A 23,609-nucleotide genomic window follows, 5' to 3' on the forward strand; every position below is an offset into this window, starting at 1 on the left:
TTCTTATGTGTTCTTTAGGCACTAATGATTTTAAATGAAAGTGAAATATAAAGCAAAAGGACTTTTAAAGAGGACTCAATGTGAGTACAGTGCATATCTCACTGAAAATCATTTGTGAGTGAAACAGTTTAATAAAAATTTTGGGATCAATTAATTATACATTAGCAGGGAAACATGGAAGCTAAACATCAAATCTGTGGGTTCCTAAAGTTCACTAAAGAGCATCAAAATAAGTGAAGAAAAGTTGTATTTGTATGTCATGGTCTTCCACATGCTTGATGTCAGTGGTCACAAATAAAAAATGGCTACAAGTAGTGAAACTAATAAGAAGAAATTAATACTTCAGTGGACTGTGCACAGGGAAAGAGCTTAATGATAGAGCAAACACATCCATGCCTCTATGATCTGTCTGTCCCTCCAAAACTAAGGTTGAAACTTAACTCAATATACCAGGTGAAAGTTGAGCCTTTCAGATGTACTTAGATGGGAAGGGGTCATGAAACTGTGATCCTATAAAGAAACTGCTGGTTTTTTTTATTATTATTATTATTATTATTATTATTATTATTATTATTATTATTATTATTTTACAACACCATTCAGTTCAACATAATAGCCACAGAATCCCCTGTTCTCCCCCTCTCGCCCACCCCTCCCCCCAGCCCACCCCCCATTCCCACCTCCTCCAGATCAAGGTCTCCCCCGAGGACCGGGGTTGACCTGGTAGACTCAGTCCAGGCAGGTCCATTCCCCCCTCCCAGACCGAGCCAAGTGTCCCTGCATAAGTCCCAGGATTCAAACAGCCAACTCATGCAACGAGCCCAGGACCTGGCACCAATGCACAGCTGCCTCCCAAACAGATCAAGCCAACTGACTGTCTCACCCGTTCAGGTGGCCTGATCCAGTTGGGGGCCCCTCAGCCCTTGGTTCATAGATCCTGTGCTTCCATTCATTTGGTTATTTGTCCCAGTGCTTTATCCAACCTTGGCTTCAACAATTCTCGCTCATATAAATCCTCTTCTTACTCACTAATTAGACTCCCAGTGCTCCACCAGGGGCCCAGCCGTGGATGTCTGCCTTCAGATTCCTCAGTCCTTGGATGGGGTTTATGGCACCACTATATTGAAGAAGATCTCAGAAAATGGAAAGATCTTCCATGCTCATGGATAGGCAGGGTTAACATAGTAAAAATGGCAATCTTACCAAAAGCAATTTACAGATTCAATGCAATCCCCATCAAAATACCAACACAATTCTTCACAGATCTGGAAAGAACAATACTCAACTTCATATGGAAAAACAAAAAACCCAGGATAGCTAAAAGAAACCTGTACAATAAAACAACTTCTGGAGGCATCACAATCCCCGACTTCAAGCTCTACTATAGAGCTACAGTAATAAAAACAGCCTGGTATTGGCATAAAAACCGACATGTGGACCAATGGAATCGAATTGAAGACCCTGACATTAACCCACACACCTATGGACATATAATTTTTGACAAAGAAGCCAAAAGTGTACAATGGAAAAAAGAAAGCATCTTCAACAAATGGTGCTGGCATAACTGGATATCAGCGTGTAGAAGGCTGCAAATAGATCCATATCTGTCACCGTGCACAAAACTTAAGTCCAAGTGGATCAAAGACCTCAACATAAATCCAGCTACTCTGAACCTGCTAGAAGAAAAAGTAGGAAATAGTCTTGAACGCCTTGGCATAGGAGATCACTTCCTAAATATAACACCAGTAGCGCAGACACTGAGACAAACAATCAATCAATGGGACCTCTTGAAACTGAGAAGCTTTTGTAGAGCAAAGGATACGGTCAACAAGGCAAAGCGACAGCCTACAGAATGGGAAAAGATCTTCACCAACTGCTGGTTTTTATAAGAAGAGGGAAAAAAATGCATGTGTGGCACACTCCATGTTTCTTAAAAGTGATGTCCAAAACATGATACAGCCACAAGGCCCACACTGAATGCCAAGAAAGTGCTGGTACAATTTTTTTTTTTTTACTTCCCTAATCTCAGTTAAAAACCAAACAAAATCTTTACCAAAGCTGCTCTTTGGGCTCTCTCATTAAAGCCTTCTTAACCATGTGTTGTAGCAGAAGGAGTAAGCTATGGCTGTAGAAGTCAGGAAAGCTCTTTTATCACTCTCCTACTGTGTCCATGTTCCAGCTGGACCCTCTCATTCCCTTATGTTCTCACCCCCTATCCCTACTCTCTATTACCTCTCTCACCCCCAGTTTATTCATGGAGATCTTATCTATTTCCCCTTCCCAGAGCGATAAATGCAAGGGGCATCAAGATCATGATGGGGATACCTATAGAGACAACTGAACCAAGCTAGTGGGAACTCATGAACTTTAGACCAACAGCTGGGGAGCTTCCATGCTACTGGACTAGGCTCTGCATAATCGAGACAGTTGTATAGCTTGATCTGCTTAAGGAGCCCCCTGGCAGTAGGGTACGAGCTAGCTTTTTGGAGCCAACTATCTACTGTGGGACAACTTGCACAGCCTTGATGCAGGAGGAGCTTGGACATGCCTCTACTGAATGTACCAGGCTCTGCTGACTCCCCATGGGAGGCCTTACCTTGTGAAAGGAGGGAATGGAGAATAGGTTGGGTGGGGGAAGGCTGGAGGGGGGGAGGAGGGAAGAGATGGGTATCTGTGGTTGGTATGTAAAATGAATAAAACATTTCTTAATTAAAAAAAAGAATTCACCAAAGCAATATAAGGCCATCAGAGTATATAAAAAGGTACAGTCCCTCCATCCCTCCCTCCCTCCCTTTCTCTTTCTTTCCCTCTCATTTTTCCTACCTCTCCTACATCCTTTCTTCCCATAACTTGATGGCACCATGCCGGGTTGATGATCTGGAAGTGGTTTTACTGCCTCCCTCCCTTGCTAATCAGGCATCACCTTCCTCCTTTCCTGATTTTTATATTTGTGCTACTGTTTAAGATTTTTGATTTTGACAGAAAATTATCTACCTTTGAAATAAAAGTGTCTTCACCTTTATTATGAATAATTGTGCAATTAACTATTTAATTATTAACATATAATGATAAATTTTAAGGTTTTTTGTGAATATTCAAATATTTTGGCAGCTCTGAGATCAGAGATCTTATAGATAGATTCAAGATTATAATTTTGGCATCTTTCTATTTCCTGCCTGAAGTGGGAGATAAATCAATTTCATGATCAAGAATTCACATTGTAAGGCTGGGCAGTGGTGTTGCATGCCTTTAATCTTAGCACTTGGGAAGCAGAGGTAGGTGGATTACTGTGAGTTCGAGGCCAGCCTGGTCTACACAGTGAGTTACAGGATAGGCTCCAAAGCTACACAGAGAAATCCAGTCTCAAAAATCAAAACAAACAAAGAACAAAAAAGAGGAATCACATTGTCATGGAAGATTTACCAAAATTAGTTCATATCTTAAGGAGAACTAATTAGTTGAATGTTAAACCTTTTTACAGAGACCAAAAAACTTGAAATGTTCAGTATCTGTAGATGTTGCAATATTTTTAAGCACAAACCACTGCATCTGTAAAACTTAAACCTATGTTGGGACAATACAAAATTCTGCGACGTTTAATAGGCTATATTCTGTGAGCACAGTGTAATTTGTTAAAAAGCAATCATAAGAAATATCTAGGAAAACTCCACTTATTTGAAAATTATCAAAATATATCCCAATGAACAAAATATTAAATTATCAAAATACAGAAAAATTTGAAAAATAAATTTATAACTCAAACAATAACACCTGTAACTAAACAAAATGAGAATGTAACATACTTGCAGGCATAGTATACAAATAATATATTGTTAGGAATAAATTTAGGAGCTTATATCCTTTTAATAAGAAAAGTAAAATCCTTAAAATTAAACATAAAACCAAATCCACACCTAAATGTGTACTTTTAGAAGTTAGAATGCATATCAAATAAAAAAGTCCAAAGATAAAAGAGGAAAAGGGAAAAACAATAGCAAAAATAATAATGGGAAATAGTGAAATCAAAAGAAGATACAATGGAGATAGAAACAGCACATCTAATTGTTAGTTATCTGAAAGTCTAAAATAATTGACAAATCTACAGCATGATTAAGAAAAATAAGACAAAGTATCAGAATGAAAGGAAGGCAGAACTAAAAGCTTACATCATTTTTTAAATAAGAATATCAGAAAAGAAAAATATTCCTCTTGAACTTGATTATGTAAATAACGTAACTTGTGTTCATAAGATCATCATGATACATCTGGCAGAAAGTAAATAAATAATCCATCATGACCCATTTGAAGGTTCACTTGACATCAGCAGACAAGTTATTGCAAATCAATGTTATGAGATGATTAAAGAGATATAGGGGAAGCATGCAATGAAAGTTGGCATCCCTTTTTTGATAAAACCTCTTCCAAACCAGCAACTGTAGAAAACCAGTCATGCACATGGCTTCTATTTGATTTCAGTGTGGATTGTACTTTTTATCTACTTTGAGCATTTGGCTGCACATTTCTCTGCTTTGGGGATGTTACTAGAAAGCATGAAGGCTCTTAGTCTTGGCATGAGCAGCCCAGAAAAATGCTAAAAATTCATGCAGAGTTGCAATACTTAACTACTGGATTTGAGACTATTTAGTAAAGTGAGTGGATTCAACATATAAGTAAAGAACTTGGAATAAATTGATTCACCACAATATAAAATTCTCAGAGGAAGGTTTTTCTCTAGAAAAATACAGAAGTTAGCGTACCCCATTTTGGCTGACAGAATCTGCTTTGTCAGAAGAGTGACTCAATGGGGAAGCATAATGCATAGCATTCCTGTGAAGGTCACATGGAAAGACAGCATTGCAGCATAACCTTTCCTAGAGAAAGATGAACAAGTAATCTGTTCACCTCACATAGGGCACTATTGACGCACCCAATGAATCCACCCAAGTGAAGCTTAGCGAACCACTGTGCTTATTGAGTTCCTTACATGGGTGACTTAGAGGCTACTACATCACCACAAAGCCCACTCAGCATAGATGGTCAGTCATGAAAGCTGCATCATAGAGGTTTTCTCTACAACCGATGGGTAGCTCTATAGAAGACTTCTCTCCACAAGAATTATTTCTATAACCATGTGGGAGTTAGACAGAGATGTCCTGTGAATTTTAAAACTTCCTTATTGTTTCTTGTTATTATGTTGTTGATTTTTTTTTTTTTGGTAAATTTCTGTGAGTTTTGTGAGCCTCTCATCTTCCCTGGATGAGGGAATGTTTCAATCCTGAGAAATAGCTCCTGAACAAGAACCTGTAGCTCATTAAAACATTTTTATATGAAACATTAAGATAGAGATCAAGTTGAGTGTTAGGGGAACCTACTGAGTGAAGCATTTAAGGTTGTTTGAAGGAGATTGTTTAAAGGAAGCCTTCCTTAGCGCGGTGTTTGAATGCTAAATACAGTTCGCATTGCATAAGCAGGGAAAACCGATGTTACCTGGGGAAGAGAAATTGAAAAAAGGGCATCTGTAGGAGTAACAACTGAGTCATTCATCTCTAGAGTAAGGGGTATGGTGACAACAGCTTCTTTACCTGTGGGCAGTGACCCCATATGGCTCCTGCAGCAGTAAGTGGAAGTTATAAAAATTTGCTAGAAAGAAGAAATTTCTCAACATGCCATGACCCAAACTGCATTTAAAAGTAAATGTGTAATAAATTTGGGACGTTACAGCAGCACTCACACATGTTGCATTGTGTGACTCCACCTCTGGCTGTGTTCTGAATGTACCATATGCACACTCTGGACAGCATGCCTTCCCATTAACAGAAGCTGCCTCCAATCCAAAGACTATTACACCTTAGGAACTGCACTGTTTTTACTGCTTGTGTGAAGTTTTCTGCTCTTATAGAAACATGCAAGGTTAATTATGGAAAAGAAAAACCACTTTGAATATTTTCCTTCTCTAATTCCTTAGCATGTAAGTATCAAAGTTGCCTGTCTTTTTATTGGACTATGTGAGGATGATTAATTTTTAAAACCACTTCTTAATTTGCTAATGAGGTTCAGAAACATTGTCAAATTAATTTGGGGGATTAGGACAGGATTTTTGACAATTTCTGAAATGATCCTTAACATGCACCTGCCATTTTGTACTATGTGTTTAGTAAACATATGTTCTTGCCATTGGTTATTTTAAAATTAACCCATCAATCAACTCTGAAAAATGAAGATGCTCTACTTTTCTTAATACCAAATATTCAATCAAAGTTTAATGTCTTATGTAAAAATAAGGAACAGAGCCATTATGGTAGTATGCAGATTGCCTTACATCCTTAATAAATGAAAAAGATATATGCTCAGCAAAAAAATTATTTTTAAATAAATTTCTTTGAGTTTTTATCAGTAAATACTTAACATGAGTACCTGTTTGCTTTGAATTATGAAAAATTCTTAATATAAAAGATCTCGTGCCATAAGATTACAAAGCCCTAGGTTATACCACCAAGAGTTGCATTCGTGCAGGCCCTGGGAAAATGGGCACATTTGAAATATCTGAGGAAATAATGACATAATAGCCTGGATTCTAGATACATGGGAAAACAATAACTGAAAGGTGAAAGTCTTATGGATTCTGGGGAGAGAAAGATGGAGAGGAGTGAGTACCTGGAGAGACTGTGGGGATAGGTGGGCATTTAGGTAGTGATATGGAAATCTTGTGCAGTGGAAACTTTCTGGAACATATGAGGGTGGCCCTAGTAAGGACTTCTAGTAATAGAGGATATTGAGCCATCATCTATAGGCTCCCAGTGGTGAAACCAAGACACGACCAGCCACAAAACCTTCAACCCACAACCTGTCCTGCCTAAAAGATGTTCTGGGGCAATAGTAGCTCAGAGCTTGTGGGAGTGGCCAACCAATGTCTGGTCCAACTTAAAGCCTAAATCATGAGAAGGAGCCCATGCTGGACACTGCCAAGATGATCAGAAAGTGGAAGCTAGATGGCCAGAGACCTAGGGGAGAACCAAACACAACTGACAAAAACAACCAAAACAAAACAAAACTAATGTGGGAATTTAACAAGGCAACCTCATGTAGTTTATCAGGTAGTTATAAGGAGGTTTATTTTGGAGTAACTTACAGCCAGAAAAGGGGTTGGCTACAGGATCTGGGAGAGGTGAGGTACAGTCCAGTGGGGTTCTTTGAAGAACTCTGACTTGATCTGGCATCCAGCATCCAGAATCACGAGGAGCCAAGAGGCATATAGGATCTTAGATCTTGGGTCTTAAGGGCTCCTGTCTTGGCCATGCCCCAGTTGCAGGTCATAGATAGGCATGGCAGTTACTGCCTGCCTCACTGGGGTGGTGCTTCAAGGTCAAAGCTGGAACAGCTACCCACTACACAAAACAAAAACAAAAGTCAATGAAATAATTCCTAATGATATTTTGATATATTCATAGGTCAATGTCTAGCCCAAATGTCATCAGAGAGGCTTGATCAAGGATCTTTTGGAAGCAGATGCAGAGAACCACAAATAAACAGAACTTGGGGAACCCTGCACAAGAGAGGGAGGAAGGGTTGTAGGAGCCAGAAGGGTAGAGGACACCAGGAGAATCAGACAACCCTCAAAATCAGTTAAGCAGGGCTCATAGAGGCACATGAAGACTGATGCACTAATGACAGAGCCTGCATGGGTTTGACCTAGGTCCTCTACATACATGCTGTGATTATTTAGCTTGGGGTTTTTGTGGAACTCCAAACAGAGGGAGGGGGTGTCTCTGACTCTTTTGCCTGTTTGTGGTACCTTATTACTTCTCCTGGGGTGCCTCATCCAGCCGTCATATGAGGGTTTGTACATAGTTTTATTAGCTCATGTTGTGCCCAGTTCAGTTGATACCCCTGAAGGCCTGCTCTTTTTCTGAATGGAAATGGAGGATCTGGGGGAGAGGGGATGTTGGTGGGGATGACTGCAGGAGGGGCGGTTGTGGTCAGGTTGAGAGAATAATATTTGAATGAGAGAAAAATTATAATATGAGATAAGAATAAGTGAAAAAAAAAAAAGAAAAAAGGGAAGTTCCAAACTTCACCTCCTCTGGGAGAATGAGGCATTAGCATGTGTTTTAGAACCTTGAGGGATGAAGGAGAAAAGGAAGACAGAAGTTAGGATGAACCATGTTTCTTTTTTTTAATATAAAAGGAAGCAAAAACAAATGTTAATGGATAAAATTTAAAACATGAACTTTTATAATTTAGATGCTTAGCCTAGGTGTTTTACTCAGTACTGCATAGCAGATCTCTGGAATCCATGATTAAACATGGATTAAATCATTGCATATTCATCTTAAGTACCACATGTTCTTCTAAGGATATGACATATCTTTTAGGAACTTGATTGGATATTAGAGAAAAAAGGAAAAGAAAAACCTTCTTCAAAACATTCAAGAATTATTGTATAGGCTAAACAGAATATTTTTGTTTCTTCAGCATATGAAAATATCCTAATTTTGCTTACACCAAGGCATATAAAATGACTTTTCAACATAATGAATCTCATTAGACCATTAACAAATGAAATTACCTACAACAGAGTTTAAATACTCTTTTAGAAATGAAGATATTCTAAAGAGACACTTCTGCCTCTCAATTTAACTACCAGACTGTTGAAAAAATGGAACCCAAAGAAATGAGAATTTTATTCAGAAATTTCATGCTAGGAGAAGGGAACAGCACCAGAAAAAGGAGGAACTTGTCTCCAGGAAAGAAATTTCACCAAGTTCTACTTGTCAGACCAAGGCTGAAACTAACACCCAGAAATCATTGGGTCAGTGGTGGTTGTCACCATAGCTTGACTGAGGCTACTTAGATATGTTCATTGGCCATCTATTTAAACTTTAATCTTACTTCAGAACCCTGAAGATGGACTTGGAGGTTTCCCTAGATCTCTCTGTTCATCATCCCAATGTGTTCACATGGAATACATCTTTCTTCTTTTCAGTTTTAATTTGGCTTTTTAGAATATTGGAGCCAGGTGGCCAGACCTGATTTATGGGGAAAATTGTGACACTCACATTCAGGAACAAGAGGACTTTTTTCTTCCTGTTGCTGAAATGGAAAAGTGGGGAAGAGAAATGAAGTTACACACACATTGTCATAGCAGGCATACTAGACATGGCAAACCAGCCTGAAACACCAATGACTCTGGCTTACAGAGATCTGATGCTTCAAGTGATGATAGAAGAACTATATTCCTAGAGGATGATGGAAACAGTGCTTTATTTGTTAGTGCTGCACCTGGTCCAATGGTGGCATTTCAAGTCTCACCAACTTCTCTTGGTAAAAATCTGAGCAAATGTCTTACTTCTGTTTTATCAGTGTGATCATTTCTTATGAGGCAATACTTTGAGTTATATATCTACATGTTTCCCAAGTAAAGAAATAATTTAGTTAAATATTTGTATAGTAGGCAAACACATGTGATGTAAAAATAAAAGGGCATACAGTAAGGGTGGAAGTGGCTAAGCAGAGGCAGAAAGATTTAGAAAAAGCTGGGGTGTTGGGAAAGGTCAAGAGAGAACAAGTGTGTATGAAAATGTTATGAGGAAACCAGCTACTTGCATTTGAAAATTTGAAAAAAAAAATTAAATAACTTTATGGAGATTTAGATATTTCATAGATTGCCAAGTATCCTAAATTGACTCAGTCTACCACACCACTTTTTATTCATGTTGTTCTAGGGTAGTCAAAATATCCTGAAATGTTTATTCAGCATATGCTAAACTCTTTCCTCTATTTTCTATCATAAGAAATTAATTAATGGGATAAAGTATGCCTAGAGGTCTTAGAAAATTTCAAAGATGTTGATATTAAATTGAACTGTATACTCAATAATTCTTGAGTTGAGCTCTGACTACAGTACACACAGTGTATCCTCATTTGGAAGTTGTCGGAACATGGCACTTGAATGAAGCTGTGTGAGTAGTTTTCTGAGAGCTTATGAGAAAACTCCAAATAAACAAGAAAAGAGTGTTGTAACCTATGTTCCTCTATAAGATAGATTTGTTCTTGAAATGTGCTTCTGTGCCCTTCCCAGGTGCCCCACCTGCAGGACTTCAACGGGTTCTCGACCACCCTAAGGAGGGATTGTAGGGACAGGAGATACAAAGGAAAGACACCAAGTCTAGATTCTGATCAAGGTGCCACTTTATTTCCTTTCACAAGGGTTTATATAGTTCCACAGGGTGGGGGGAGCAAGAAGCTGTCACCTGGATAAGGTGGGGCAAACTAACAGGATGTTTGTATAGGATGTTTACAGGGTGAAAGGGTCAAGGGCTCTGACTCAATGTCCTGTTGCTAGGCAACCTGACTGTAAGCTGATCTGGTTCCCTGTCTTATTTGGGGTCTGTATTTTTCCACTAACTAGAGATTCTGTCCTTGTCCCTGACACCCAGGTGTAGTAAATAGGAGTGGGCTTGCTTCAGATTATACAAGACTGCTTACTTTTGTTATTCAGATATTTCCAAGAATGGATTGTCATTGTCACTGGATACAGCCTAAAACCCATGTGAACGTTGCTTATGACCATGATTGGAAAAAGTACGGAGAGAGCTAGCCAGACTAGTGGGAACACATGAACTGTGAACCAATAGCTGAGGAGCCCCCATGGTACTGAACTGGGCACTCTGGATAGGTGAGAGAGTTGTTTAGCTTGAACTGTTTGGGGGACCCCCAGGCAGACCTGTCCTTGGTGCATGGGCCGGCTTTTTGGAGCCTAGTGCCTATGCTGGAACACTTTGCTCAGCCTTGGTGCAGGGAGGAGGGCCTTGGACCTGCCTCAGATGAATGTACCAGGCTCTGCCTACTCTCCAGGAGAGGGAGACCTTGCCTTGGAGGAGGTGGGAATGGGGGTTGGGTTGTGGGGAGAAGGCTGGGATGTGGGAGGAGGGAGGACAAGGGAGTCCGTGGTTAATATGTCAAAGGAATGGAAAATCTCTTAATAAAAAAAAAGAAAGAAAGTATCAATGAAATATTATATTTCTTAATGCCTATGTGTCAAACACAAGAGCAAACAAGTTCATAAAAGAAACATTACTGTAGCTTAAATCACATATCCACCCTCACACAGTGATAGTGGGTGACTTCAATACCACACTCTTGCCAAAAAAAAAAAAAAATTAAACAGAGAATACCAGAGCTAATTGATGTCATAAGCCAAATGGACAAAAACCACATTTATAGAACATTTATCCATAACCCAAAAGAATATACCTTTTTAGTACCACATAGAACATTTTCCAAAAATTGACCAAATATTTGAACACAAAGCAATTCTCAGCAGATAGAAGAAAATTGAACAATGCCCTGCATCCAAACTTACCATCACAGATTTAAGTTGGATATCAAAAAAGAAAGTGTAAGAACTCTTGGAAACTGAACAACAAATTACTGTATAAAAAATGTGGCAATACATAAATTAAGAAAGAAATAAAACTGTTTAAAAATAGAATGAAATGAAAGCACAACATATCCAGACTTATGGGAAACAATGAAAGTGGTTCTAAGAGACAAGTTAAGTACCAACACAAAAATTTGGACAGATCTTTTAGTAGCAACTTAATGGTACATTTGACAGCTCTAGAAGATATATTCCCTGTGGGGGATCAGCTCCCACTTTTTCTGGAATGAGATATTAGGTAGAAAGATAGAGAAGAGAGAAACAGAAGCACAGGATAGCCTTAAGAGGACCTGGATTATTATCCACTGGCCCCCTTCTGTCTCTTCTAAAGGGCCTTTTATACGAATGCCAAGGGGTGGAGCAAAAGACCTCCCTCTAGCACAGCCAAGTACAGACCCTTCCAATCACCTGGTAACCACACACGTGGTCAAGCAATTCTCTAATGCAACCCTGCTGGGTAAAGCAAGCTCAGATCTCACTAGAAAACCTTTGTGAAATTGTGGAAATTGCCTCCACAATTTCAAAACAGAGTAAATGGCCAGAAATAATCAAACATAAGGCTTAAGTCAATACTATCAAAATGCTACCACCAACAACAAAAACAATACAAGAATGAGTGAAACAAAGAGTTAGTTCTTCGAGAAAAGCAGTTAAGATTGACAAAACATTAGACAAATTAACTAAAAGGTATAGAGAGAAAAACACAAATCAACAAAATTAGAAATAAAAAGGGGTAAATAGCAATAAACACTAAGGAAATCCAGAGAAACGTAAGGACATACTTTAAAATCCTGTACTGCACTAACTTGGAATATCTAAAAGGGATAGATAATTTTTCAATCAAGATTAGATAAGCAATTTGAACAGACTATAACTCCTAGTGAAATAGAAACAGTAATTAAAAGTCTCCCCTCAAAAACCAAAAACAAACCAAGGCCCAGAACCAGATGGTTTTAGCACAGAATTCTACAAGACTTTCCAAGAAGAGTTAATTTCAGTCTTCCTTAAATTATTCCACAAAACAGAAACTGGAGGAACATTGCCTAATTCTTTTTACAAAGGTACAGTTACCCTAATACCTAAATCACATAAAGACTCAAGAAAGAAAAAGAATTACCAACCCATCAACTTTCCTTATGAACGTAGATGCAAAAACTCTCAATAAAATGCTTGTAAATCCTATCAAAGAACACATCAAAATGATTAGTCACCATGATCATGTAGGCTTCAGGGCAGACAGATTTTTCTTTGGGATGGCAGCTCACAAAAATGACATCGAGACTTGTTATTAATTATGAAAGCTTGGCTGATAACTTAGGCTTGTTTCTAATTAGCTCTTATAAACTTAAATTAACCAATATCTTTTAGTCTATGTTCTTTTAGATTACTCAGTTATTTTTACTATATAATATTCATTCTGCTTGCTCTGCATCCTGGTGCTTCTTCCCTTCTTTTATCCAGCATCCTCTGTTCCTGGTAATCTTGCATAACTATTGGCCATTTAGCTTTTTATTAAACCAATCAGAGGGACATATTTACACAGTGTACAAAAAGATTATTCCACAACATTTCCCGTTTTATTCTAAATAAAAAAGACAGGTTTTGACTCTAACACAGTAAAATTATGTACAATAAGAACAATTATCAGGTAAGAATTACATTTATAAGGTCAGCAGTCCCTTTGCATTGGGCAAATTTAGAGAAAATATCCATTATCTGTCTTATCTTAGTCCAAAGTTTTATACCTAAATAATTTTTGTCATAACTTGTATTACCACCCTAATATCCTTTTAGATAAACAAATTAAGCTTTTATATTTCTCAACCATATAAACTTTACATCTCTTATCTAAGTTTTTTTCTGAATTTGGTAATAAGGAAAACTGCAAAACTATAGATATCTAGTCTTCAATCACCATCATCTACCCAAGAAGGATAAAATATTACTTGAGTAAACAGAAGTGCAGAGTAAACAATTTTCAAAACTAAGAAATGACAGAGACATCAAGCTGCCTGGACAGTCGCCCCAAGGTTCTTCTATAACATTGGGACAACTATCTTTGGCCTATAGGCCTAGAGTATCTGACAGATTTTTGCCGTGAAGCAGGAATTTTGAAGGATTGTCCTATATTGTCTTGGCAAAGTTTGGCATACACTTATCTTTGTGTCTTGCTTGTTCAGTTTGGACAGTATACTGTCTGCAACTGAGGCAAAGGCAGTTATGTTGCCCAGTGGCTTTTGTCACAAAGAAAGCAAGCTCCGTATGGAGTTTATTCAATGCCCATCATCTTCATCTTCACTGGGCCTGTGTTACTGCTTATCTGCAATCTTTTTTTGTCTACATGAGCAAAATCTTAAACTACCACATAGATTAGCTCATGGCATGCTGGTGGCTTAAGCTCATAGGCATCAGCCAGGAGATGCGTCTCTGTACTGTGGCCCACATGGGAGACTGTGAGACAGGGAGCCATGTTTGTCTGTGGCTCCATATTTGTGTATTTAGAATATTTTTAAACTTCTCAAATCTTATGTGGAAATATGTAACCAGACCTTGGATGCCATTTTATCCCAGAGATTCAGGCATAATTCAATATATGTAAAATGATAAATGTAATCCACTATATAAATAGACTGAAAGTCAAAAAACCCTTAGTTATTTTCACTAGGTATAGAAAAGTCTTTTGATAAAATTCATCACCCCTTATGGTAAAAGTCATGGATAGATTATAAATACAAGAGACATACCGCAGCACTGTAAAAGCAATCTAAATACAGGAACAAGGCAAGATTATCTAGTCTCTTCATATCTATCTAATATAGTGTTTGAAGTCTTAGTTGGACAAGAAAACAACTAAAGGGGATCTATGGGATACAAAGAGGAAGCACAAAAGTCAAAGTATATTTATCTTCAAGTGACTTAATAGTATATACAAATGACCTAAATTTTCCACCAGGAAACTCCTTCAGCTGATAAAAACTTTCAGCAAAGTAGCAGGATACAAAATTAATACACAAAAATCAATATCTTCTTATATACAAACGACAAATGGACTGATAAATCAGGAAAATAACACCTGTCATAACAGTCTCAAAAAATATATTTGTGAATAACTGTTGCAGGATATTTGATTGCACTGTTTAAAGATATGTCACTGTGATTGGTTTAATAAAAAGCTGAACAATCTATAGCTAGTCAGGATTTCCAGGCACAGAGGCCCCTGAGAAGAAGAGTGGAGTTGCCAGGAGATGCAGAGGAAGCTGGTCATGGAAGAAATTAGACAACAAGCCATGAGCCACATGGCAGCATATAAATGACTAAAATAGGCTAATTTAAGTTACAATAGCTAGTTAGAAACAAGCCTATTCTATCGGTCAAGTTTTCATAATTAATAATGTCTCTGTGTATTATTTGGGAGCTGGCTGGCAGGACAGAGAATGACTTGCTACAAATAGTGTCCAATGTGGGGACATGTGTTGCCACATAAGACCTGAGAAAGCTTAAAAACCAATCCCAAACACACCAAAAGGAGCAAAATGTGGCTTCCTAGTTCTTTAATCTCTCATGCTGGATTCCATACAGAGAGAGGTCTCTTGGCCATTGCCTGCCAACTTGAACCACCAGTGCACCATGAACTAAGCTGCCTGGCTGTGGTGATATTTCATTTGTGCTGAAATGTGGTGATATTTTATTTGTGCCTTAATAAATAGAGCTTGCCTGGAGATCAGAGGAAAAAGTTAGCCATTATAAGTAAACACAAAAGTCATGCAAAAGTAGCACATGTCTTTAATCCTATCACTTGGCAGGCAGGGATCTGTCTAAATTTCTGTGAGTTCAAGGCCACACTGGGAACAGAGCCAGGCGTGGTGGCACATGCCTTAAATTTCAACATTAGTTAACCATGGAGGTCTGGAATTCTGTACAGACAGACAGGGAGTGACAGATCTGGGCAATAAAAGAAGTAATGTAGCTGGACAGAGAGAGTAAATCAGATGGCAGAACAGCAAGGCATATAGACGTGGGTAGACAGGAAGTATCTCGCTTTTGGAAGCTGCAGAGTTGGTAGGTGAGGTTAGCATGTGGCTGTTCCTGTTCCTCTGATCTCTCTCAGGTTTTCACCCCTGTATCTGGTTCCACGTTTTTTATTTAATAAGACATTTTAGAAATTCATCTACACCTGGCAGTTTAAGGTTTCACATATGCAGAGAGAAAAGATTCAGGTTCAGACAGAAATAGAACCTACTAAACAGTTTATAGTGTGTTTAACAATTTGTGTAGGCTTAAGGAAAAAAGGATACAGATAGTCATACAAAATAGTTTAAAAATAATGAAATTAAGTTTTTAAAGAGAGAAGTAAAGTAAAGTAATAATAATAATAATAATAATAATAATAATAATAATAATTAGCCACATAGAGATGGGAAACACAGGGAGTCTGGATCCTGCATGGTGTTGTATTGGCTTTAAATGTTTTGATTGCTGATGAACAAACAATAGCTACTGAGAGACATTGGATTATAAAACTTACTAAATTAAACCAACCTATATATTTTAAAAATGTCTTAATTTCAAAATGGAAGTAAAAAAATGTGTTGCATTGGATAAGATGTGATGCTTTTTTTTCATTAATAGTGAAAGACTAGATTTGTTCAAAATTAAAAAGGATCATATTTGATTGGGGGACATCCCCTGAAAATCCTGGCTACAGATATAAAGAAATATAATATATATATATATATATATATATATATATATATATATATTTACCTGCTCAAACATAAAACAAAACATCATCTTTAACTGACTTGTGCACACTACACATTCCATATTTGTGTTAATGCAGATACATATGTTACCTTTGAAAATTTGTGTGTTTTCCAGCTAGGGACCAGAAACCAATGAAAATGGGTGGCTCAGGTCATCCAATCTCTCAGACTGCCTTTGTTGCAGTTTCCTCAGAGTTATACATTTAGAACAGTTTCAAGGCTGCTGGCTGAGATGATCCAGCCTCACAGACTATTGTAGCCAGGACTTGACCATTTTCCTAATTATCCCAGGACCCTCCAAAGATGCCAGGGCCCCCAGACAACAAGAAGCAGTCTGCAGAACACAGTGCCCATATTCCCAAGAGATGGGGTAGATTGTTTTTGCTAATTTGATGGGTTATGTATGTTTGTGATTGTTTAATAGGGGTTTGTTACAAATTGTTGGTCAAGGTTAAAAAAAATTGAACAAAGAAAATTAGATTCAGGGATCTCTTTATGGAAGGAAGATGGGGATATAATATAGAAATAATGGGATAAAAATGTAGGTTGTTGAGTCTACTTCTAAATAACCAATAGTCTCAAATATTTTACACTGGTATTTATTTGGCATATTGATAGAAATTTAATGTTATTTTTGTTATACTTAATGTATTTTTCTATTCTTGTTTGGGGTATTGAACTTATGCAGCTCATTTAAAAATGTAATATATATTTAAGAAATGTATGTTAATAGTTACTCATTCATAACAATCAAACTTGTAGTAATATTAGGTATGTTTTCAAGGCTAAATAGATACCTACAGAATACAGCATTTAAAATGCTTTTAATGAGACATGTCTGCTCATCACAACATCAATTTACTTCAGAGAAGATGGTGGGCATTGAAGAACCTCCTTATGGAGTTTATCTTCATGTGGCTAAGCTGGCCATTTGAGCAGGATACTGCTCTTGCCTTGACTGCTGACAGTATGCTATACAAACTGGATAAGTAGTATAAAAATGGAAAAAGACTGTAGAACTTTCCCAAGATAAGGTGGAATAGTCCTTCAAATTCCTGCTTTATAGAAATCTACCAGACATTCTTCAGAATACACACAAAAGTAACTACTGAATTTTGCCAAGACTTGGTGGGACAGTCCTTGAAAATTTGTGCTTCATAGAAGAGCCTGCCAAATAATCTAGGCCTGTAGGCTGAAGACTAGAGCCTCTAATGCTGCAGAGGAACTTTGGGTTACTGTCCAGGTAGCCAGATGTCTCTGTTGTTTCTATATTTCTGAAAGTTGCTTACAATGCACTTTGTTTAATCCAGTAATATTATATCCTTCTGAAGTCTTTGATGAAGTGAAAGACTAGATAGTATAGTTATAATTTTCCTTAATTATGATCGAAGATAAATTAGGTACTAAATTTGAACTCATCAAGATAGGATAAATAATGAGAGTATTTTCTTTGAAATTGCCAAATACAAATGGACTGGGCAATGTAATGTAATTCTTACTGGATAATTGTGCTTATTGTATATAATTTTACTATGTCAGAGCTAAAACCCTTTTCTTTTTATTTAGACAAAAGGGGAAAGTGTTATGTGATATTTGATTATATGTGTAAAGATATGTCATTGTGATAGGTTTAATAAAGAGCTGACTGCCCATTAGCTAGGCAGGAATTCCAGGCACAGAGGATTCTGGGAAGAAGAAGGGCAGTGTGCCCAGGAGATGCAGAGAAGCAGATCATGTAGGAGATTAGGTAACAAGCCATGAGCCCCATGGCAGCATGTAAATTAACAAAAATTGGTTAATTTTAGTTATAATAGCTAGTTAGAAGCAAGTATAACCTATCAGCTGAGCTTTCACAATTAATAGTAAGTCTCTGTGGTTATTTAGGAATTGGCTGGTGAGACAAAGACTCGCTACAGATAACTCTAACAAAATGAAAGACTAGTAAAAACTTGCCAGACAATGAAAGAAAAAAATTGAAAAATAAATCAGAAGATAGAAAGATTTGCCATACTGATGGATTGGTAGTGTTAATGTAGTAAAAATTGCTATTCTACCAAAAATGATCTAAAGATTCAATGCAAACCCCAACAAAATTCAACACAATTCTTCAAATATCTTGAAAGAAAACTTTCCAGCTTCATATGGAAACACAAATACCCAAGATAGTTTAAAAAAATTCTGAATAATAAAAACATCATGGGAGTTATCACCATCTCCAACCTCAAATTTTACTACAGAGCTATAGTAATTGAAAAGAGCATGGACTGGGCAGTGGTGGCGCATGCCTTTAATCCCAGCACTCGGGAGGCAGAGGGAGGTGGATCTCTGTGAGTTCAAGGCCAGCCTGGGCTACCAAGTGAGTTCCGGAAAAGGTGCAAAGCTACACAGAGAAACCCTGTCTTGAAAAACCAAAATAAATAAATAAATTAATTAAAAAATAAAATAAAATAAAAAAATAAAAACAGCATGGTATTGGCACAAAAACAGATACATTGATCAATGAAATAGAATTGAAGAGCCAAAAATAATTACATATACCTATGGACATCTGAAATTTTCTAAAGATCACACACACACACACACACACACACACACACACAAAAAAAAAAAAAAAAAAAAAAGACATCATCCCCAATAAATAGTGCTGGTCAGACTGAACTCAATGGCACAGAAAAACACAACCTGAAAAGAACATAGTACAGGCATTATGAATAACATTAACAAATGGGATCTCATAAAACTAAAAAGCTTCTGTGGGGTAAAGACAAAATCATTTAGACAAAGCATTATGTTACAAAATGTGAAAACATTTTTACCAACTGCACATCTGATAAAGGGCTAATATATAAAATCTCTTAAGAACAAAAAAAAAAATGAACATCATAGAAACAAATAACCCAATTTAAAAATGGGGTACAGCTTTAAACATAATCTTTTGTTTATAAACTATCTTCTGCTTCATCTTACATGATGAAACAAAAATAGCTAAGAAACACAGAAATACTCAATATCCTTAGTCATCAGGGAAATACAAATCAAACATGCTTTGAGATTTCATCTTATAATAGTTAGAATGGTCAAAATCAATAAAAACAAATGACATCTCATTGTGGATAAGTTGTGGAGTAAGTGGAATTCTCATTCATTGCTTATGTGATTGCAAACTCATGTAGCCACTATGGAAATCAATGTGGTGGTTCCTCAGGAAACTGGGAATTGATCTGCCTTAAGATCCAGCCATACCACTCTTGCACATATATCCAAAGGATGCTTCATTGACTACATAAAAACTTGCTCAAACATGTTCATTGCTGCTCTATTCATAATAGCCAGAAATTGGAAGTTACCTATATGTCTGTCGACATATAAAATGGACAGCAAAAATATGGTACATTTACATGGTGGCATATTACTCAGTTGTTAAAATAAAGGAAATTTGCTGGTAATGATAGAGCTAGAAATAAACTATCCTAAGTGAGGTAACCTAGACTCAGAAAGACAAATATGGTATGTATTCACTTATATGTGGATATTAAATGTTAAGTCATTGATAAGCAACCTACAATTTGTGTAACTACAGAGGTTAGGCATAGAGTAGGGACAAGGGGGAAGGGAGAGCCCTCGCTAAGAAGGGAAAAGAGAATAAATAGTTGTGGATGGATGGGGTGGGCAGAAACAGAATAAAATAGGGAGAGGGAGAAAACAGGGAGTCAAGAAAGGGGATACATAGAGGGACGTCTAGAACTAAGAATGATTGGAGGGATCATATGGAAAGCTAATACAGTATAAACTTCACAAAATATATACACATATGTAGGAGATCTAAATGAAATCTTCAAATAACAAGGGAAACAGCTCCCCAACTGGACATTTTCTGTCACCAAAAAAAGCTTGCAGTACTAATAATGGGCTACTTCTAATTGAGCTATTAGCCAAACGGGTCCCATAGGAATCCCCATACAATCTAGGCTATTTTCAAGGTTACTGCTTGCTATCTACAAATTGATTGTGAGACCCTATTGCTAAAGACAATACCTATACAACTCACTGAACACAGAGAAATCGAGTTGGTTCCAACTTAGAGCCTTCAACCCTATAGATAAATGTTCATAGTACTAGAAGGTACTCTACAAACTACCACAGGAGAAAGGTAAAGACCAACACGGCTACAAACAGTGAAATCTGCAATAGTGACTTTGCCTGAAAGATAAGCAAGCTAATACAATAATGGCACAAAAGTTGTGGGAGTAACCAATCACTGTCTGATTGGATTTAAGGTTTATTCATTGAGATGGACCCATACCTGGATACTGCTGGGGGACCAAACACTTGCCACTAGATAGGCCATAAGGCTAGAAGAAAACTAAACTTAATGTTCTGCTAATAAAATGATTCCTAAAGACATTCTGCAATACTCATAGATCAGTATCTTATTCAGTCATCTTCAGAGATGCTTACTCCTACAGTAGATTGTAACAAATACAGATACCCGCAACTGAATGATGTACAGAGAGGGAGAGAATTTGGGAGACTCAGTTCTAAGTGGGGTGTCTCCAATAAATCCCTCCCCTTAGGGCTCAGAGAACTCTATATAAGAGGGATCAGAAAAACTGTAAGAGTCAGAGGAGATGGAAAACAGTGAGGGAATACAGCCCTCTAAACACAACCTAACTGATGCATATTTAAACTCCTAAGGACTGTCTGTGATAGCATTCCAAGGGCTTGCATGAATCAGTAGCAGATGGTCTTTGTAGTGGTTTGAAAGAAAATTGTCCCCAAAGGGAGTGGCACTATTAGGAGGTATGACCTTGTTGGAGTAGGTGTGGTCTTGGAGGAAATGTGTCACTGTGGATTTGGTCTTTGAGGTCTCATATGTGCTTGAGCCATGCCCAATGACACAGGCCACTTTCCGTTGCTTGTGAGTCAAATGTGAGAACTCTAGCTCCCACAATTAAATATTTTTCCTTTGTAAGAGTTGCCATGGTCATGGTGTCTCTTCACAGCAATAGAAACCCTAAAAGAGAGTCCTAGTTCTGAGAGAAGAAGTGAACACACACACCCATCCCTAACCCACAAGCTAGCTCCAGTTGATTACTTTCAAATGAAAAATTAATTTTCTCTAAGGAAGTCTCCCTGGGGAAACAAACTACTCTTAAGCATAGGCCCTGTGCCCAACATTAGATGGCTAATACAAAATGAATTCTCAATGCCATCTTTGGGAGTTCTTTGTCTCATAATGTTGTGTTGGGCATTTTTTCCTTTTTAACCTTATAGATTCTTTTTGCAGGTATACTACAGATTACAGTTTTGTGCTTTTATGGGGTTCCTGTGTGTGTGTGTGTGTGTGTGTGTGTGTGTGTGTGTGTGTGTGTGTGTGTGAACATGTGTTCTCAGCTTTTTCTTTTACTCTTTTTCTTTTGTTTGTTTTTGTTTAATCTTTTTCTATTTTATTATTATTCCTTAGATGTCTATTTGTTTTCTAATGAGAGACAAAGAGTGTGTGGATCCAAATGAGAGAGGAGGAAGGGAGGAAATAGGAGTAGTTGGCAGAGGGAAATTTTTAAATAGACTATATTGTTTGAAAAAATGTCAATTTTCAATAAAAAATATTTAGAAATTGGCAAAACTGCCTGGACTGGAACATATTTTAAAATTTTTGACATTTTATGTATTTATGCTGAATGAACTAGGAATGATGGAATTTATTTGGGCAGCTCTGCCAATTTGGGTAGTAATATATGGCTAAAGAGTCTATCACATAATGCTGACACATGCATATATACATATGTATATATGCATATATATGTGCACACAAACACCAATTCAGAGGAATAAAGACAATAAAAACTAGTTATAACTAAATATAAAAGTAAATGAACAAAAAAATGCAAAATGTCTCCAATTTTTTATTCTAAAAATTGTTATGGAGACATGGAACATGGTAGAAAAAGTTACAGATTTCCTCTCAATGACAGAATTTTCTCATTTGTGTATATTATGTTTTTTTCTTTTATGTACAAGTGCTGCTGTAAGAGACTTCTGGAAACTTTCCAAACAGCTCTAGTTGAGAACTCTGCAGACATTCCAGGGGAAATATTTGGTATTAGTATTCAGTGGCATTTTACAGCTTTCAAAATCTACATGAAGCATACAATTCAATCAGAAATTTTGCAAGTCAAGCACCTTATCAGGGCTGTTTTGAACTCTTGGTTTCCTACTGGGCAGGATTATATCTCAGCAAACACAATAGATGTTTAATTATGTTGGATCTCTTTCTAGAAGAAATTTATTTTCCTTTAGAATTTCAATGGGTAGGGTAGAAGTATTTATTAGCTCAATTAAATATTGGGAGTAGAAAAATTATTTTGAAATGTCAGAAACAAAAACTCTAAAAACGCCTTTTTTGTTATTGTGTATATTCATTTTAATGGTTATTGATTTACCTGCTAAATAGCCAGATACAAAGTAACAGGAAAATAATTGAGGTTTCTCTGAAATTCTTCTGAATAATTCTCATAATGTCTATGTTTGTAGCATTCATGGTAGCACAATGAGAAAGAGGGAAATCAATTTGATTGCTTGCCTGAAGTTCTACTTAAATTATTTTTATTCTGAACACACCATACATTCTGAATTGGACTGCTTCATTTTTTACTTGAAATTTAAAACATTTGACTGTTTGTCAAGATGTCATCTTTCTATATAGCTCAGTCTATCCTCAAAATGGCAAACTCCAGCCTTGGCCACTGCACCACAGTGACCTGCGTCTTGACTAGCTTCTAAACACTCCATCTTCCTTCTGAAATCTTCCCAAGATTAGGGCTACTCTTCTAAAACTTGACCACTTCGACACTCTGATAAGTCCCAAGCCACATCTGTGACATCATTCAGAGGAAAGAAATGCCTACATTTGAATCAGCCATGAAGTAAAATGTTCACCTTGTAAAACTGAGAATATACCTAGGGGATAAGAGCAAGGATTCCTGAAAAGAAGCTGAATTTATTAAAACTACAGTGATGTAGAGAGGTTTCCATTGGATTTAAGGCCTGCTCCATGAACTAGAACCCATACCTGACACTATAAATAAGGCAAGGAACTGGAAGCTAGATAGTTCATGGGCCCTAAGTGAAGAACTTCTATTGTTGTGCTAAATTGACATAGGAATAAAGTGAGCCCTAATGACATATTGCTATATCCATAGATCAACCCTCATTGAAGAAGCTTCTCCTAGAAGTACATGGCATTTAACACAAAACCCTACAACTAGTCAACATGAAGAGAATAAGAGACTTAGAAATGCTCATCTTTAAATGAGATGTCTATATCATGACTCTCCACATTAGTGCTCAGAGGTCTACATATAAGATAGAGTAGAAAGATTGTAAGAATCAGAGTGGTCGATGAT

At 37.2% G+C, this 23,609-nt stretch overlaps 1 pseudogene; it reads right to left on the reverse strand.

Annotated features, from left to right (window-relative positions):
* Positions 1 to 5,424: 5,424 nt before the first annotated feature.
* Positions 5,425 to 23,609, reverse strand: part of LOC102927025 (signal recognition particle subunit SRP72-like) — a 29,826-nt pseudogene continuing 11,641 nt past the window's right edge.

The sequence above is a fragment of the Peromyscus maniculatus genome, chromosome 2 (assembly GCF_049852395.1).
Source record: "Peromyscus maniculatus bairdii isolate BWxNUB_F1_BW_parent chromosome 2, HU_Pman_BW_mat_3.1, whole genome shotgun sequence".
In the NCBI taxonomy this organism is placed as follows: Eukaryota; Metazoa; Chordata; class Mammalia; order Rodentia; family Cricetidae; genus Peromyscus; species Peromyscus maniculatus.